Here is a 16,777-nt window from a genome sequence, read left to right as displayed (position 1 = left end):
TAATACCCTCTGTCTGTTTGCATCTGCAGATTTATTCTGTATTAACCAAAACAAGCTAATCTGCATATTTACACAGCACATTTCAGAGGAAAATACTCTTGATGGAAGTCAACTGGGGAAGTTCTGTGGTGATATGCTTTAGTTATTTTCTTTATTTTTTGTTCACCTGCAGTGACTTTGAGTTTGCATATCAATGTGGCAATTGTGATGATGTTATTAGACACAAACTTATTACATTAGCTCTGCTCATGAGTCATGCATGTTAGCAAGTCATAGACTTATATTTGCCTTTTGTTTAGTTAGCAGTAAACTCGAGGCACTGGTAATTCAGTCTGTTGTTCATCACCACTCACCTCCACACAAGTCAGAAGCTGAGAGGGGCTGCTGGCTGTCTGTGTGTTGTGCTGCTGCGGGGAGTGAGAGGGGGAGAGAGAGGGAGAGAGAGAGAGGGAGGGAGAGGGAGAGAGAGGGAGAGAGAGGGAGAGGGAGAGAGAGAGAGAGAGGGAGAGAGAAGGAGAGAGAGAGAGGGAGGGAGAGAGGGAGGGAGAGGGAGAGAGAGGGAGGGAGAGGGCATCAGAACTCAACAAAGTCTCATCTTCCAACCTGATATTTTTTTCTCAATAAATATATTTATTTGACAGGGAAGTTGAGTGAAAACAGGAATACATATACTGTATATTAATTTATTTAAAAAAAAAACATCCCAGAAAAAAGCCCCTTGTATGTCTATGTGTGCACGTGCCTGATTATGGTTGATATACCAACAACTCCATTAACAGACTGTAGAACCATGTCACTCCAAATCTCCTTTGCTAGTCTCCTAATGCTAGTCAATCATTAAGAGGCTCCTATTGGAAACTTAATAACTCTACTTGTACCCCACCATCAGAAGAAGAGCAAGACATCATACCACTATCTATCCCTCATATAGTTTTGCAACCAGTTCAACCACCCCAAAGCTCAGAACAAAAAACCTCAACCCCCAAAAAGAAACATTCAAAACTAAACAAATTGAAAAACACACTTAAGAAACTCAAGGAAAAAGACAGGATTCTTGAATGTATGACAAAGAGAATAAAAAGATTGGAGGAAAATGGAGAAACCAGGCCCAAAATAGGGGAAAGACTGTGGTCCTGACCAACAAAAGGAAGAGAATGGGAGCTCTTGTTGAAGCCTATCTTCACAGGGATGACGTCACAACTATCATTAATGGAAAAGCTGGAAAAAGGTGGCCAAAAATATAGGAAGAGAGCCGTCCTGCTGCTCACAGACACAATAAAAGGTTCATAAAAGGTTTCTTGAAGATTATTGTGATAACTATAACTGCGGGAAATAAAAGATGTCCACTTCGGAGGGTCACACAAGCAGGTGACTATTCACACTGGAGTGGTCAAATTTTCTGGAGGAATGGTGGAGTCATTTGCCACACTTTCAGAGAGTCTCCAGCACAATGCCACATGGGCCCACCTTGATCCAATCTTGTATCATGTCAGAGCCAGCCGTTGTTTGACCGTGACTTTAAATGACCCTTTTTAAACTATGTGTCGTCCTCGGTCCTGCGTGTTCTTTAATGAAGCAACAGGACGTTTTGGTCAAATTTAATCAGTTTTATTACAAGTAAATGAATAAAGCTTACAGAGCTCTGGGTCTGAAACTTCCTATCCCTGACAATCAACAAAGTATGTCAGTGTTGGGACCAGGACAGTCTAGTAGAACAAAGGCTGATTACCCCCGCCAGCCTAAAGGCCTGTCCTCGGCCTGTTGAATTTCCAAAAGCCTGAGTCGGAGTTAGTTTCAAACAAAGGACAGTAAAACAGGCGCTAAGGCCCATTTCACACCTAGGTGCAAAATAGTGAGTCAGAACTAAAAGCAGGGCCACTATTGGCTGCGCTTGTAATCCTGCAGGTACCCTGGTAACGCAGCCGGCGCGCTGCGTTTCTACAGCTGCGTGAGCGGTGATAGGAGGCGCGACACTCTCAACATTGATTTTTATTTTTTTAATATAATAATATAATTTTATTAATATTTCTAGAATATTTCTGATATTCAGCCAATAACCAAACCTGATCCTACGTGACCCCAACATCAGTTCATGAACTTGTTATCTCTCCCTAACCCAGTTTTCTATAGTAAACATCGACAAGTCATAAAATAAGTGTAGGTCAGCGCATGATTGGCCCACGTCCTCTGACCCCAATGTTTCATCATCCGACTCCACGAATCATCATGCTGTTGCTGGGCAGATTATGAGCGTAGTCCCTGAAATTAGATATCTTGGAGAACAGATGTTTTGTGTTAAGTTCCAAACCGCCCCTCACCCATCTCCTGTTTTTCTGTTCAGGTCTCCCTATCTTGTCCTGCAGACACTCCCTGTAACTGCCCTTCTACAAAAACACACACATCCGATCTAGTTTAATAAATGAGAAAGCAACATATAGATTTCTACCTATAAAATAAATCAGCCTTTTCTAGCCTTTAAATACTAGGAAAGGAATTCTAGTGACCTGCTGGACTTTAGAGTCATATTTAGGTCCCTTTCTTTTGTGTGAGTCAGAGCCGTCACAGGACCAGGGGTTTAATTAGACTTCAGCTTCAACAAATATCATGTCGATACACCCATATGTGGCTGAAGACATACATTTGCACAATCCAGCTATTAAAAAATTGAAATCAGACTATACCGTGGCAAAAGTAGCATCTAGAGAAATGTGACCAAGTGTTCTACAATGGTCACACTGTGTTTTTCAGCATACCTGAATTTAGACATCTATGTTGCAGCACCAGGTCATTCCTTGTGAACTTCTAACCTCAATCTCCTTTGGTTGCCTTTGAATATAATGGCAACTTAATACATAACACTAAAATAGCACTGTCTGAGTGGTGTGGGATGCTGAATTGAGCTGTTTTGCTTGTTTTGGGCCCCAATATGAAGAAGAACATGAGAAGAACTAGCTTGGGGAAGAGTCAAGATTCTTGAAGGCAGGGGCGTTTTTAGGATCTTGAAACACTGGGGACTTAGCCCAGCCCATAAAACTTCATATCTTCACAAAATAATTGACTCCCCCCCCCCACCCCAAAGTTAAAGTCTGTAAAGCAGTATAGCAACAGTAAACATCCTCTACTTATACGGCACAACAAAACTCACAACAACACTATTAACTGTCTCATTTTGATGTTGCTAAATTGTAATGTCATGTGTCTAAACTGCGGTAAAATGAATCCCCCACACTTTGTTGTGTGTTTTTTATTTATTATTTATGTAAAGGAAACACAAAATTCAGGTAGCCCGCAGGAGGCTGAATCTTTGTGTGCCGTTTTCACTGGTTGCTTTTAGATGATTTGAAGGCTGGCAATTCTGCCTTCAGATGTTATGACTGATTACTCGTTTGATCGTCCTTGTTGCTGAATTGTGGTGAATATTTAAGAACATTTTGATATTTTATGTTCTTGTAACTGATTTATTTCCATCTTAAATGTGCAATTGTACTACTGCCTGCCTTGGCCAGGACACAAGAGTTTTTCTGGTTTAATAAAGGTATAATAAAACAATTTCAAATCTAAAACTGTAACAGAATATAATGCAGAGCAGCTCTCAAGCATTCTGGGTTGCTTTCAGATATGTTTCTCCTGTAGATCAACTTTTAATACCATCACTGCTGAATCAACACACACACACGCAGGCCTGACAGATTGAGGTAACCTCTTTAAATGTGCATGTTCCACCTTTTTACGTCATCTATTATTGGTCTTGTGTAATGTGTGTAACTTAAAGAATGAAAATAAATACTGTGCTCCTCTGTACCCCATTAAACATTTAAGAATAGCTGCGTTTGATCCACCTTCATATCCAGTATATGTGACATTATTACATAACTGTAGCCTATTACTTGAGACGAGTCCCTTAGCTGCAATGCAAGATTAACTATAAATAATTTTATTCATTGCAAATAATCATCCCACTGCCACTGCGCTTTATTCTGAATTTGTTGTTCCTAAATAAAAGGTTTGTCACAGCTAAATCAGATGATCGTGAGAGTCATTCTTTTTTTTATCATTATTGCTAAAGTAGTTTCCTTTACATCCAAAGTTCTAAAGATTTGGTATTATGCTCATTTTCAGGTTCAAAATCTTATTTAGGGGTTGTACGAGAACAGCTTTACATGGTTTCATTTTCAAAAAACACCATATTTTTGTCATACTGTACATTGCTGCAGCTCCTCTTTTCACCCTGTGTTGAAGGCTTCGTTTTAACTATGGAGTGATACATCTTGTCTCTAAATGATCTTTGTAGGGAGTTGCACATGTGCAGTTCCTAGTTAAGGACTACTAGCCAATCAGAAGCAGAGAAGGGCAGGTCAGCGAAAAGACGGTAAACAGCTTCGATTCAGCTGATGGCTACATGTTGCCGACCAGGTTGGCAACATGGACTGGAGCAAGAGCTAGTGTTTGGAAGGGAGAGGAGAGCTGTGCTGAAACTCACTGTTTTTCCACCAGTGTTTTTGAGGGCTACAGGAGATGGTTCAGAGGGGGGGTCCCTCTGAGGAAGATCTGGCGGAGCTTCGCAGAACCACGAAGCGTTAGACGTAGGGCGAAGCGTTCCGCCAGTACCTCCCTCGCCGGTCTGGACCCAAGGCAGCTGAGGCTGCCAGGCGTAGGTCCCTTCCCTCTACGAGCTCCTACGGAGAGGAGAGAAAGCAGAGTGTCGCTTCTCGGGGGCCCCCCCGAGGAGCTGGGGCAGCGAGACGGCGCTCTCACCCTCGGCCGTCTGAGAGACGCGATCTGAGGACCGTCATCCAGTCCCGACGGAGCCGGGGTAGGGGAGTCTTTCTCCCCTCCCGCACCAAGCAAGTTCGTACTCTGCTGAGGAAAGGGGCCGTGGAACGTGTCCCCCACCCAGACAGAGACGCCGGTTCTACAGCCGGTATTTCATAGTCCCCAAGAAGGACGGAGGGCTGCGTGCCCTATTTTGGATCTGCGGGTTCTAACCGGTCTCTGAGGAGATTCAGGTTCAAGATGCTCATCATCCCCGCCATCATGACGCACATCCAATCTGAGGATTGGTTCGTCACGATAGATCTAAAGGACGCCTATTTCCAGGTCTCCATCCGTCCTTCTCACAGGAAGTTCCTGAGGTTTGCCTTTGGGGGTGTGGCTTACCAGTATCGGGTTCTTCCATTCGGCCTGGCACTTCCCCTCGCACATTCACCAAGTGTGTGGATGCAGCACTGGCCCCGCTGAGGCTCCAGGGCATCCGGATTTCAACTTCATCGACGACTGGCTCATCCTAGCCCAGTCTCGAGAGTTGGCGTTCGGCATCGAGATGTCGTTCTGGCTCATCTGCGGCGTTTAGGGCTGAGGCTCAACGCAAAGAAGAGCGTGCTGGCGCCCACCCAATGGGCTACGTTCCTAGGGGTTGCATGGGATTCGACAACGATGTGGGCACAATTGTCTCCGGCACGTGTCGACACCATATTGGCTGCCGTAAAAGGGATGAAGTTAGGCCACGCCATCACTATGAAACACTTTCAACGAGTGTTGGGTCGTTCCCTATCAGTTTGGAAGGAAACTTGGTTCCTGTCCCAGGGGCCCGTGCTGGGAGGGTCTTGTCGCCGGCTGGTTATTTCGACAGACGCCTCCCTCACGGGCTGGGGCGCGGTCATGGACGGCCGCTTTGCAAGGGGATCCTGGCAGGTGCATCAATCCGAGTGGCATATCAACTGTCTCGAGATGTTGGCGGTGTTCCAGGCTCTAAGGAGTTTCCTGCCCGATCTCCAAGGCCACCACATCCTGGTTCGTTCCAAAGAGAACAACACAGCGGTGGTGGCCTATCTGAATCACCAGGGCGGTCTGCGCTCGCGCCCTCTGGACAGACTGGCGCGTCAGATCCTCCTGTGGTCCCAGCAGAGGTTACTATCGCTCAGGGCGATGTATCTCCCGGGGATGCAGAATCAGGGAGCAGACCTGCTGTCGAGGCAGGGGCTGAGGCCCGGGGAATGGAGACTTCACCCCGAAGTGGTGGAGCTCTTGTGCGAAGAGTTCGGCCCCATAGACGTGGATCTGTTTGCGTCTCAAGAGACTACGCACTGCCCGCTATGGTTTCTCTCGTTCCTCCAGCCCCGTTGGGTCTGGACGCCATGGTACATTTGTGGCCGAGGCTACGTCTGTACGCTTTTCCCCCAGTCGCTCTGCTCCCGGGGTTCTGGAGCGGGTCCGCCAGGACTATGTCGGCCTACTGCTCGTAGCCCCGTTCTGGCCAACCCGGGTGTGGTTCTCGGACATCATGTCGCTCCTGGACGGCCCGCCGTGGCGGGTCCCTCTGAGGAGAGACCTGCTGTCCCAGGCGCAGGGCCGGGTTCTTCACCCTTTCCCCGCCATATGGCGACTGCGGGTCTGGCCCCTGAGGGGGCACAGTACCTAGAGGCGGGTCTAACAGCCGGAGCAGTCAAGACCCTCCTGAGCTCCAGGGCCCCGTCCACACGGAGGATGTACAGCCTGAAGTGGAGTGTTTTCTCCACTTGGTGTAGGGAGCGGTCGGTGGACCCTGTTACCTGCCCGGTGGTTCAGGTACTTGAGTTCCTCCAGGACCGGTTCTCTGCTGGTCTTTCCCCTTCCACCCTCAAGGTGTACGTGGCAGCTATTTTCCACACCCCTCTGAGGGAGGGGTCCTTGGGGAAACTTCCCTTGGTTGTACGTTTCCTCCGTGGTGCCCGGAGGATGAGACCTGCGACTTGGTCCAAGGTTCCCACTTGGGATCTGGCAGTGGTTCTTGGGGCGTTGGCTGAGGCCCCCTTCAAACCCCTGGAGTCAGCTGAGGCTAAGCACTTGACCCTCAAGATGGCCTTTCTCCTTGCTATCACCCTCCTCAGAGAGGTTCCCCGCAAAGCCTGGAGTTTGCCCCGGGGAATATTAGGGCTATCCTGCACCCTCATTCAGGATACATCCCTAAAGTGCCTTCTTGTGCGGCAGGGTCCACAGTGCTGCAGGCATTTCATCCTCCACCTCATGTGACGGCGGAGGACGGGAGACTTCATCTGCTCTGCCCTGTCAGAGCACTGAGTACTTACACTTTGAGGTCCTACCGTTGGAGGAAGGCTGACCAGCTGCTAGTGTGTTTTGGGTCTCCCAGGGCCGGGCTCCCTGCATCCAAACATACTATTAGCAACTGGATTGTTCAGACTATTTCCCTGGCCTATCAGGTGCGCGGTTTGCCTTCACCTGTGGCTGTGAGGGCTCATTCTACCAGAGGCATGGCGGCCTCTCGAGCCCTCCTTTCCGGGGCCTCTTTCAGGATGTTGTTTAGCGGCTGGCTGGGCCACTCCGCACACATTCATTCGGTTTTACAGTCTTGACCTTCCTTTGGCACCTGGCACTCGTGCGCTCTCCTCTTAGTCGTGCCACTTTATTGCACACAGGGGCAGGCGGGGTTTTCGGCACGGTTTAGTGGGTATCTTGTTCCCATAGTGTCGTAACCGACGCAGTTCGAGTTCCCTCGAAGGGGAACGTCTCAGGTTACGTATGTAACCCTGGTTCCCCGAGAAGGGGAACGAGACACTGCGTCGGCCCGTCGCACCTCTCTCCCCGCCTGAAGCGCCTGCTTCATAGTTAAGCTAATGATGAGTGTGTACAGGTGTGCTTTATACTCCTCCGGTTATTCCGTCACACCTTACCGTTCTAGCAACAAGCCAATAGGATTGGAGTGATTTCATTCACGTTCAGACCTGCTTCGCCTAGAGGCGTTCCCATAGTGTCGTAACCGACGCAGTGTCTCGTTCCCCTTCTCGGGGGAACCAGGGTTACATACGTAACCCGAGACATTCGTAACAGAAGATCAGAAATGTATTTTGCTCTAAACCATTTAGTGCTTTATAAACTAACAGCAGGATTTTGAAATCAATTCTTTGACATACAGGAAGCCAATGTAAAGACCTCAGAACTGGAGTGATGTGATCCACCTTTTTGGTCTTAGTGAGGACTCGAGTAGCAGCGTTCTGAATCAGCTGCAGCTGTCTGATGGATTTCTTAGGGAGCCCTGTAAAGACACTGTTACAGTAGTCAAGTCGACTGAAGATAAATGCATGGATAAGTTTTTCCAGGTCTTGCTGAGACATAAGTCCTTTAATCCGTGATATATTTTTCAGGTGATAGTAGGCTTGTAATTGTCTTAATGTGGCTCCTCAAATTCAGGTCTGAGTCCATGACTACACCAAGATTTCTGGCTTCATTTGTGGTTCTTAACATTACAGATTGAAGTCGAGCACTGACTTTCAATCGTTCCTCCCTGGCCCCAAAAACAATAACTTCAGTTTTATCTTTGTTCAAGAAAATTCTGGCACATCCAGCCGTTGACCTGCTCAATACAGTTACTCAGCGCCTGTATGGGATCATAGTCCCCTGGTGAAATGGTTATGTAAATCTGTGTCTCATCTGCATAATTATGGTAACATATTTTGTTGTTTTTCATAATCTGAGCCAGTCGAAGCATGTAAATGTTAAACAAAAGAAGCCCCAGAATGGAGCCTTGGGGAACTCCACATGTCATTTTTGTCACCTCAGATGTGTGATTACCTATAGACACAAAGTAGTCCCTGTCCTTTAAGTAGGATTCAAACCAGTTTAGTACTGTGCCAGTCCAACTCAGTTTTCAAGTCTGTCTAGTAATATGTTGTGGTTGACCATGTTGAATGCAACACTGAGATCCAATAAGACTAAGACTGAAATTCTGCCACTGTCAGTGTTTAAATGGATGTCATTGAAGACCTTAACAAGAGCCGTCTCAGTGCTGTGGTGTGGTCGAAATCCTGACTGGAAGACATCTAAACAGTTATTTAGTGCCAAGAAAGCACTAAGCTGTTGAACAGCCTTTTCAATGATTTTGCTTAAAAATGGGAGATTTGATATGGGCCTATAATTGCTCATTAGTGACCTGTCTAGATTGCTTTTTTTTAAGAGTGGCTTTATGACTGCAGTTTTCAGAGCCTGTGGGGAAAAAACCTGAGAGGAGAGACATGTTGACAATTTGTAGTAGATCTGAGGCCATGCATTTAGACACATTTTTGAAAAAACCTGTTGGCAAAATATCAAGGCAACATGAAGAGAATTTCAGATGTTGTATTATATTAATAGAATCAAATTGTCTCATGCTATATGAATTGTTTTTAAGTGGACACAGGTACAAGACATATCCTGATACTGGCATAGAGGCACTGATTGCTTGTCCAATTGTTTGAATTTTGTCTGTGAAGAAGGAGGCAAATTCATTGCAGGCCCTGGTGGATAGAAGGTCAGAGGCTACAGACACAGGAGGGTTGGTTAGCCTGTCGACAGTAGCAAACAGGGCACGTGCATTATTAGTGTTTTTGGTGATGATGTCAGAGAAGAAGGACCGCCTTGCATTGCAAGTCTCTCTTTATAGATGCCGTAATGAACCTGGAGATTTATTATCCGCCACCTGCATTCAGCTTTTCAACACTCTCTTTTTTGAATTCTAACCAGCGTGGCATTTCTCCATGGAGATCTTCTCTTACCAGAGACCATCTTCACCTTGGCTGGTGCAATGGCATCAATAAAATTTGTAATTTTAGAACTGAGCAAGAAATGAGCAAGCTCATTGACTGAGACCCGTGAGAGGGCGGGTGTCGAGGAGAAAGCCTCAATAAATTTTTCACTAGTGTTTTCAGTGATATGCCGTTTTTGATTATCTCTGTTTGTACATTTGTGTGCACGCAGATAGCACTCTCAAAGAAAACACATGAATGATCAGAAAGAGCAACATCAGTCACCACAACCTTGGAAATGTTCAGACCCTTGGAGATGAAATCAAATGTGTGCCCCTTATTGTGTGTGGGCTCCGTCACATGTTGAGTCAGTCCATAATTATCAAGAACACAACACAGTTCTTTAGTCCCTCTGTCCTGGGGGTTGTCAACATGGATGTTAAAATCACCAACAATAACTACACAGTCAAAGTCAATACAGATTATAGACAGCAGTTCACCAAAGTCATCAAAAAAAATTGCACAGTATTTAGGGGGCCTGTAGATATTTAGAAAAATAGCTTGAGAGGAGGAATTCAGCTGAAGAGCCACATATTCAAAAGAAGCAAAATTCCCATAAAACATCTTTTTGCATTGGAGGGAGTCATTAAGCAAAATGGCAACTCTACCTCCCACCTCTAACCCTTCTGTTACCTATCAAGACAGGGATGGAGAAGACTACCAGCACACTGGGCCCTGGCTTGTCCTGGGAAGAGTCATGAGTGCTATTTTCCTTGTAGCCTGGACCCAGCACATATCAGACAGAGCTTACTGGGCTTTTTCGCCATTGCGGAGCGGGAAGGAGGGTTGTGCGCTGTATTTGTGACACGTGTCAAACCTGGAGGACTTTATACGAACCAGTGTTGGAGGTGGACGGTGAGGGAGGTTTAGGGTGGAGAAAATGGGAGTGGAGCGAGGGAAGGTGCGGGGAGCAAATTTGGTCCCAGCTCTAACCAGGTCTTCCATGTGATCAGTGAAGTCCAACAAGGGGGAGAGGGAGGAAAGGGTGTCTGGAGATAAGGGTGACCTAGATGGGGACTGGGGGGGGTAGAGATGGTGAATCCTCACTGCTGGTTTTCAGTGAGAGAGGTGGAGAATCTTCCTCTTGGCTCAGATGTCTCCCGTGATCAGAGCTCTCTTCCGGCAGGGGCTGAGGTGGCTCTCCTTCAAGGTTTCTGGCGTGTTGTGTTATGTCTTCTTGTTTAGATTCCTCTTGATTTTGCTGAACGTGCCTGACTCCACCTGCAGGTGGATCACGGACTTCCTGACGGACAGGAAGCAGCACGTGAAGCTGGGTAAACATGTCTCTGATTCCAAGACCATCAGCACCGGTTCCCCTGTACACCAACAGCTGCACCTCCAGTCACCAGTCTGTCAAGCTCCTGAAGTTAGCGGATGACACCACCCTCATTGGGCTCATCCCTGCTGGGGATGAGTCCGCCTACAGGTGGGAGATCGATCTGGTGAAGACAGTGGAGATGGTCATGGACTTCAGGAAGAGCCCAGCCCCACCCTCCAATATCATCCTGTGTGACTCTCCAGTCACCACTGTGGACTCCGCTTCCTGGGCTCCATCATCTCCCAGGACCTCGAGTGGGAGCTGAACATCACCTCCCTCACCAAGAAGGCCCAGCAGAGGATGTACTTCCTGCGGCAGCTGAAGAAGTTCAGCCTGCCAAAGACAATGATGGTGCACTTCTACACCGCCATCACTGAGTCCATCCTCACCTCCTCCATCACCATCTGGTACGCTGCTGCCACTGCCAGGGACAAGGGCAGGAATAGCGTATCATTCGCTCTGCAGAGAAGGTGATTGGCTGCAATCTTCCTTCTCTTCAGGACCTGTACGCCTCCAGGACTCGAGCAGGAAAGATTGCAGCTGACTCCTCCCACCCTGGTCACAAACTGTTTCAGACTCTCCCCTCTGTTTCCTCTCGTGTCGGCCACAGACCTGGCACGTCGCACATAGTGGTTGTTGATTGTTGATCTTTGTTGTTGTATATTTTTATGTTGTCAGTTTATATATTTATATGTAAAAAGTATTCTATTCCGTTGCGTTACTTCTGCACAGCACAGACCCAGAATAATGCTCATGTATATATCTGTAACATTGTTCTTCCATTCCATATTTATTATATTTCTACAATCTGTCAACTGCACTGGCTCCACTGCACAAACTACTAAAGACAGAGACAAAGTGGCAGTGGGGAGAGGCACAGTAGGCAACATTTGAAAAGTCAAAAGAAATGATGCAGTCAGCTGAGGTACTGTTGTCATGTGACGCTTCACCCTATGGAATAGGTGCCGTGCTGTCACATCACATGTCAGATGGAGCTGAAAGACCCATTGGATTTACATCACGGACCCTCAATGCTGCAGAGAAGAACTACTCTCAACTGGATAAGGAAGGGCTGGCAGTGATGTTTGGAATAAAATGCTTGTACAAGTACATCTATGGACGGAAGTTCACTATACTGACAGATCACAAACCACTGCCAACGATGGGCTGTAACCTTGAGAGCCTATGAATATAAAATCGTGTACAAGGAAGGGAAGTACCACAACAATGCAGACGCCTTGAGTCGCTTGCCGTTACCAGAGAAACCTGACCTTGATAGGACAGAGGAGAGGGTTCTCATGCTGGAGAGCTCCGACATTACACTGGTAACTGCTGAGCAAGTGAAGACATGGACAGACAAGGATCCAGTACGAATGCAGGAAATGGTGCACAGAGGCTGGACATCAGAACTGAAGGGGACAGAATTTGCCACCTATGCAGGGAGGAAGCAGGAACTCAGCATTCAAAATGGGTGTGTGCTTTGGGGGGCGAGAGTCATTATGCCAAAACCAGGCCAAGAAAATGTGCTTAAGCAGCTCCACCAATGTCACCCAGGAGTGGCCAGAATAAAAGCATTGGCCAGGAGTTATGTATGGTGGCCAAAACTGTCAAGTGTTGTGCAACCTGTCGAGAGCACAAAAATGCTCCTGCACCTGCTCTATTACACCCCTGGGACTGGCCTGACAAGCCCAGGAGTCGTCTTCATGTGGATTATGATGGACCATTTATGGGGATTATTTATTTGTGCTGACAAAACATGTGCCATTATCAGACACCGAGTTTAAAGACTTTCTGAGTAAAAAAGGTATTTGTCATGTGACCTCTGCACCTAACCATGCCTCCAGTAACGGTAGAGAGAGGGGTACAGACATTTAAAAGAATGATGAAAAAGTGTCCAGAAGGCACACTGACAGCCCAGGTAGCCAGAGTGTTAAGTTACAGAGTAACTCCTCACACTACAACAGGCCTGTCACCAGCAGAGCTGCCTTTGGGAAGGAAACTATGTTGCACACTGGACTTAATTCACCCAGACCTTAGCCTCAAGGTACAAGAAAAACAAGACAAATAAGAGATCATGACAGGAAGGCAAGGGGACGCTGGTTCAACCCAGGTGACTCAGTACTGACCCAAAACTTCAGTCTTGGACCCAAGTGGATTCCAGGAATCATAGAGTCAGTGACAGGACCAGTATCCTACAAAGTGCTAGGTGATGGGAGAGTCGTCCGGAGACATGTGGACCAGATTCATACTCATCATCAGAGACCAGGACAAAGCAGTGCGGAAAACAAGCTGACTCAATAAGTCGGAGAAGCCAGCAGCTATAGAAGCTGCAGGACAATCAGAGAAAGACAAAGGGACTGTGGCATTGGAAAGTCCAGTGAGGAGACAGTCGAAAAGGGAAACTAAGTTGCATAGTTACCTTAAGGATTTCCAGTTAACTAAGTGAGGACATAATGAGGGAGGGCACTTGGAAAAAATAAATAAAAAGTATATAAGCAGGTGTAAGTTGAACCAAATGTATATGGAAAGAGGTGTTATCTTGTTCCTGTTTTCCTGTGGGATGCATGGCATTTGCTTAAGGGGGAGGAACTGAATGTTAGTCAGCTAGACCCCTAGGTGGTGCTGTGACATAAATGAAGAAGGAACAGTTGTTTGTTGTAATACAGAATTGTTGTGACTAGAGCGGCACAGTTCTATCGTCAGGAGCGAAATTAATCTCCTCCATGTGAATACAGAAGTCTCCTGTGAGTTACTACAGTTTATTAATTAACATGACGTGTTGTCTGCGTGTGAGTGAGTATTACATCCTAATAATTAATTCATTTCAATTCGTGAGGCAGGTTTGAATCCAGCCATGGGCTCTGTGTGGATTTTTGATGTTCTTCCTGTGTTCATGTGTGTTTCGCTATATAATGTGATATTTGTAAACGTGCACTGAGTTTTGTAGATGTGTAACTTTATTAGTTTTATAAAGGGAGCATTCTTACACTTAATCTCCAAAATGGCTGTTTAAAAACCGTTATACAAAACACAGGAATAACTTTCTTACTTGTCCCTTGCCTATTGCGTCTGATCTCAACTATGTGACTTAACAGTACTCTGTAGTACCCCTTAACCATACCACAATATGTAAACAGCTGCCATAAACTAGTTCACACTCACTCTGGTAGACTTCAATTACTTCTTTCTAGACAGGAACCTAAATTCTCAAAAACCAAATATGTAAAACAGCCAAAAGCTGTACAACATCAAAATCTAGACATCTAGGTTAGATAACACCACTGTAGACTAGACATCAGTAGTGGCCTTTCTAAACAGAGAAAAATAAAAAACAATTATAAATAATGCATTATGTGGCTAAGTGAATGTATTTGAGTGCATAAACTCAAGGTGAAATATTTAAATTTATCATAAAACATAAAATACATGCATTCACAGAATAAAATTTGCCCAGCACTTTGTACAAAAACTCAGAATTAACATTTTATGAATGAAATCAGTAACTCACTGTTCTACTTAGCAGTGTGCGTCCTCAGGACACACCCACACACACACCCCAAGAACTCCACACGTTACTCCCCTCTAAGTCAGTGGAAACATATGAAACAAACATTTACAGCGTCAGTATACACCAATATAATGTGATTTTGTTTGTTAATACACTTCATTGTCACTCACGCTTTCGCCGTTGGTCAGAGTCTCTTCCCCTCGTGGCGAAGATACACACACACTCACTCGGCTGTCAATCGTCGGGAATCAGCTGGGACACCTAGGTCTTCATGCATCTACCTTGGTCCGTGAGTTAGTTAACTTTTTCGTCTGCCGATCTTAAGGATTATTACTGTACTTTACCATGGGTTATGGAGATATCCTCCGAATCGATAAACCAAAGTACATCCCTTGCCTTTTCTCTACATCGCGGGACCAAACACTTCCATTTTTCCCCGTGTCCCGTCAGAAACTCTACCCTCTTGTGCGAGCCGTCCCATGTAGAACTCTTAAAGCGATAGTGCCATTAAATACAGAGGACAGTTATCGCTGCAGTAATCTCACCAGCAACTACATAACATTATAACCCACATAACACTATTTAACTCTGTACCCCTGGTTCACCTGGCTACATTAAGTTTCAGTGCTCAGGACCTCCATATTAATGAGCTGATAGTTGACAAAAACAAGCAGAGAAGCCACACACTTGTGGTGCCAATGCTCTTTATTGAAAATTTACCAAACGTTTTGATACAGTATATAAGTTTTCATCATCAGAGTAGCTACGACCTATGATTGTGCAGCTGCTGTTGTCACTTCTTTGCCTGTTGCTTGGCCAAAGCCATGAGTGCTCCCTTTTATAAAACTAATTATCTTACAAATCTACAAAACTCAGTGCACATTTAGAAATATCACATATCCACACAGAGAAACCCATGGCTGGATTCAAACCTGCCCCACGAACTGAAATTAATATTTGGATGTAATACTCACTTGCACACAGACAACACATGTTAATTTATAAACGTTTTTACTTAGTCAACTAACGTTAGTTCGCTAGTGTGAATAAATCCTTTGAGTGCACAACTCATCGTTTCAGCAAATCGCATCGCTCCTCAGCTTCAGTCTTCTGATACCATTTCCTCCGCCGACGCAGCCGTCACTAAAATGCATATTACAGACTGTATATAAGATGGTGGCAGGTGAAAGTGCGACGTGTCATCTGTCCTCCAACACCACACGCACAGATGCCATAATTAGAATGTACAGCACACTAAACCAAGAGGAGGAAACTAAAAAATAAAATGAAGTCCCTCTGTGTTAGCTAACTTTCTGCAATAACTATGCTAGCCAACTACACCTGGCTAACTACAACTTTGTTAACTTAGCTAACTAAAGTAGAAAGACAAACCGACCATCAGACAGACACAGAGAAAGTAAAATACTGTATATGATAAATTGGTTAGCTAGCACACAACTATGTTTATCGGTTTGGTGCTCTGAAAATTCTCGTATAATTTGGCAAGATAGTCTCAAAACTTATAGGAAGGCCCTCCGTAATGCCAGAGCAGTGTACTACTCATCATTAATAGAGGAAAACGGGAACAACCCCAGGTTTCTTTTCAGCACTGTAGCCAGGCTGAGCCAAGTATTCCCATAGCTCTCAGTAGTTACGACTTCATGAGCTTCTTTAATGATAAAATTCTAACTATTAGAAACAAAATTCACCAAGACCTGCCCTCAACTGGCACCGATTTATCTCTTAACTCAGGAACCTTAGAAACAGCTGTAGAACCAGATATATGTTTAGACTGTTTTGCTTCCCTCAATCTTTACCAACTAACTTCAATAATTTCTTCATCTAAACCATCAACCTGCCTCTTAGACCCCATCCCGACTAGGTTGCTTAAAGATGTTTTACCCTTAGTAAGCACTTCTATACTAGATATGATCAATCTATCTTTATTAACAGGCTATGTACCACTGTACTTTAAAGTAGCTGTAATTAAACCTCTTCTGAAAAAGCCCAAACTTGATCCGGATGTTTTAGCCAACTATAGACCTATATCTAACCTTCCATTTCTCTCTAAGGTTCTGGAGAAAGCAGTTGCTAAACAGCTGTGTGACTTTCTACAGAGCAATAGTTTATTTGAGGATTTTCAGTCAGGATTTAGAGTTCATAATAGCACAGAGACAGCACTGGTGAAAATTACTAACGACCTCCTTATTGCATCAGACAAAGGACTTGTCTCTGTACTGGTTTTATTAGATCTTAGTGCTGCATTTGATACCATTGACCATCAGATCCTATTGCAGAGACTGGAACATTTCATTGGCATTAAAGGAACCGCTCTAAGCTGGTTTAAGTCCTATTTATCAGATCAATTTCAGTTTGTACATGTTAACGATGAGTCCT

Source organism: Micropterus salmoides, unplaced genomic scaffold (genome assembly GCF_014851395.1).
Source record: "Micropterus salmoides isolate LMB-PRFRI ecotype aquatic unplaced genomic scaffold, ASM1485139v1 Ms_hic_scaffold_19, whole genome shotgun sequence".
Lineage (NCBI taxonomy): Eukaryota > Metazoa > Chordata > Actinopteri > Centrarchiformes > Centrarchidae > Micropterus > Micropterus salmoides.
The sequence above is the reverse complement of the archived record's forward strand: the minus strand, read 5'-3'. Positions refer to the sequence as shown.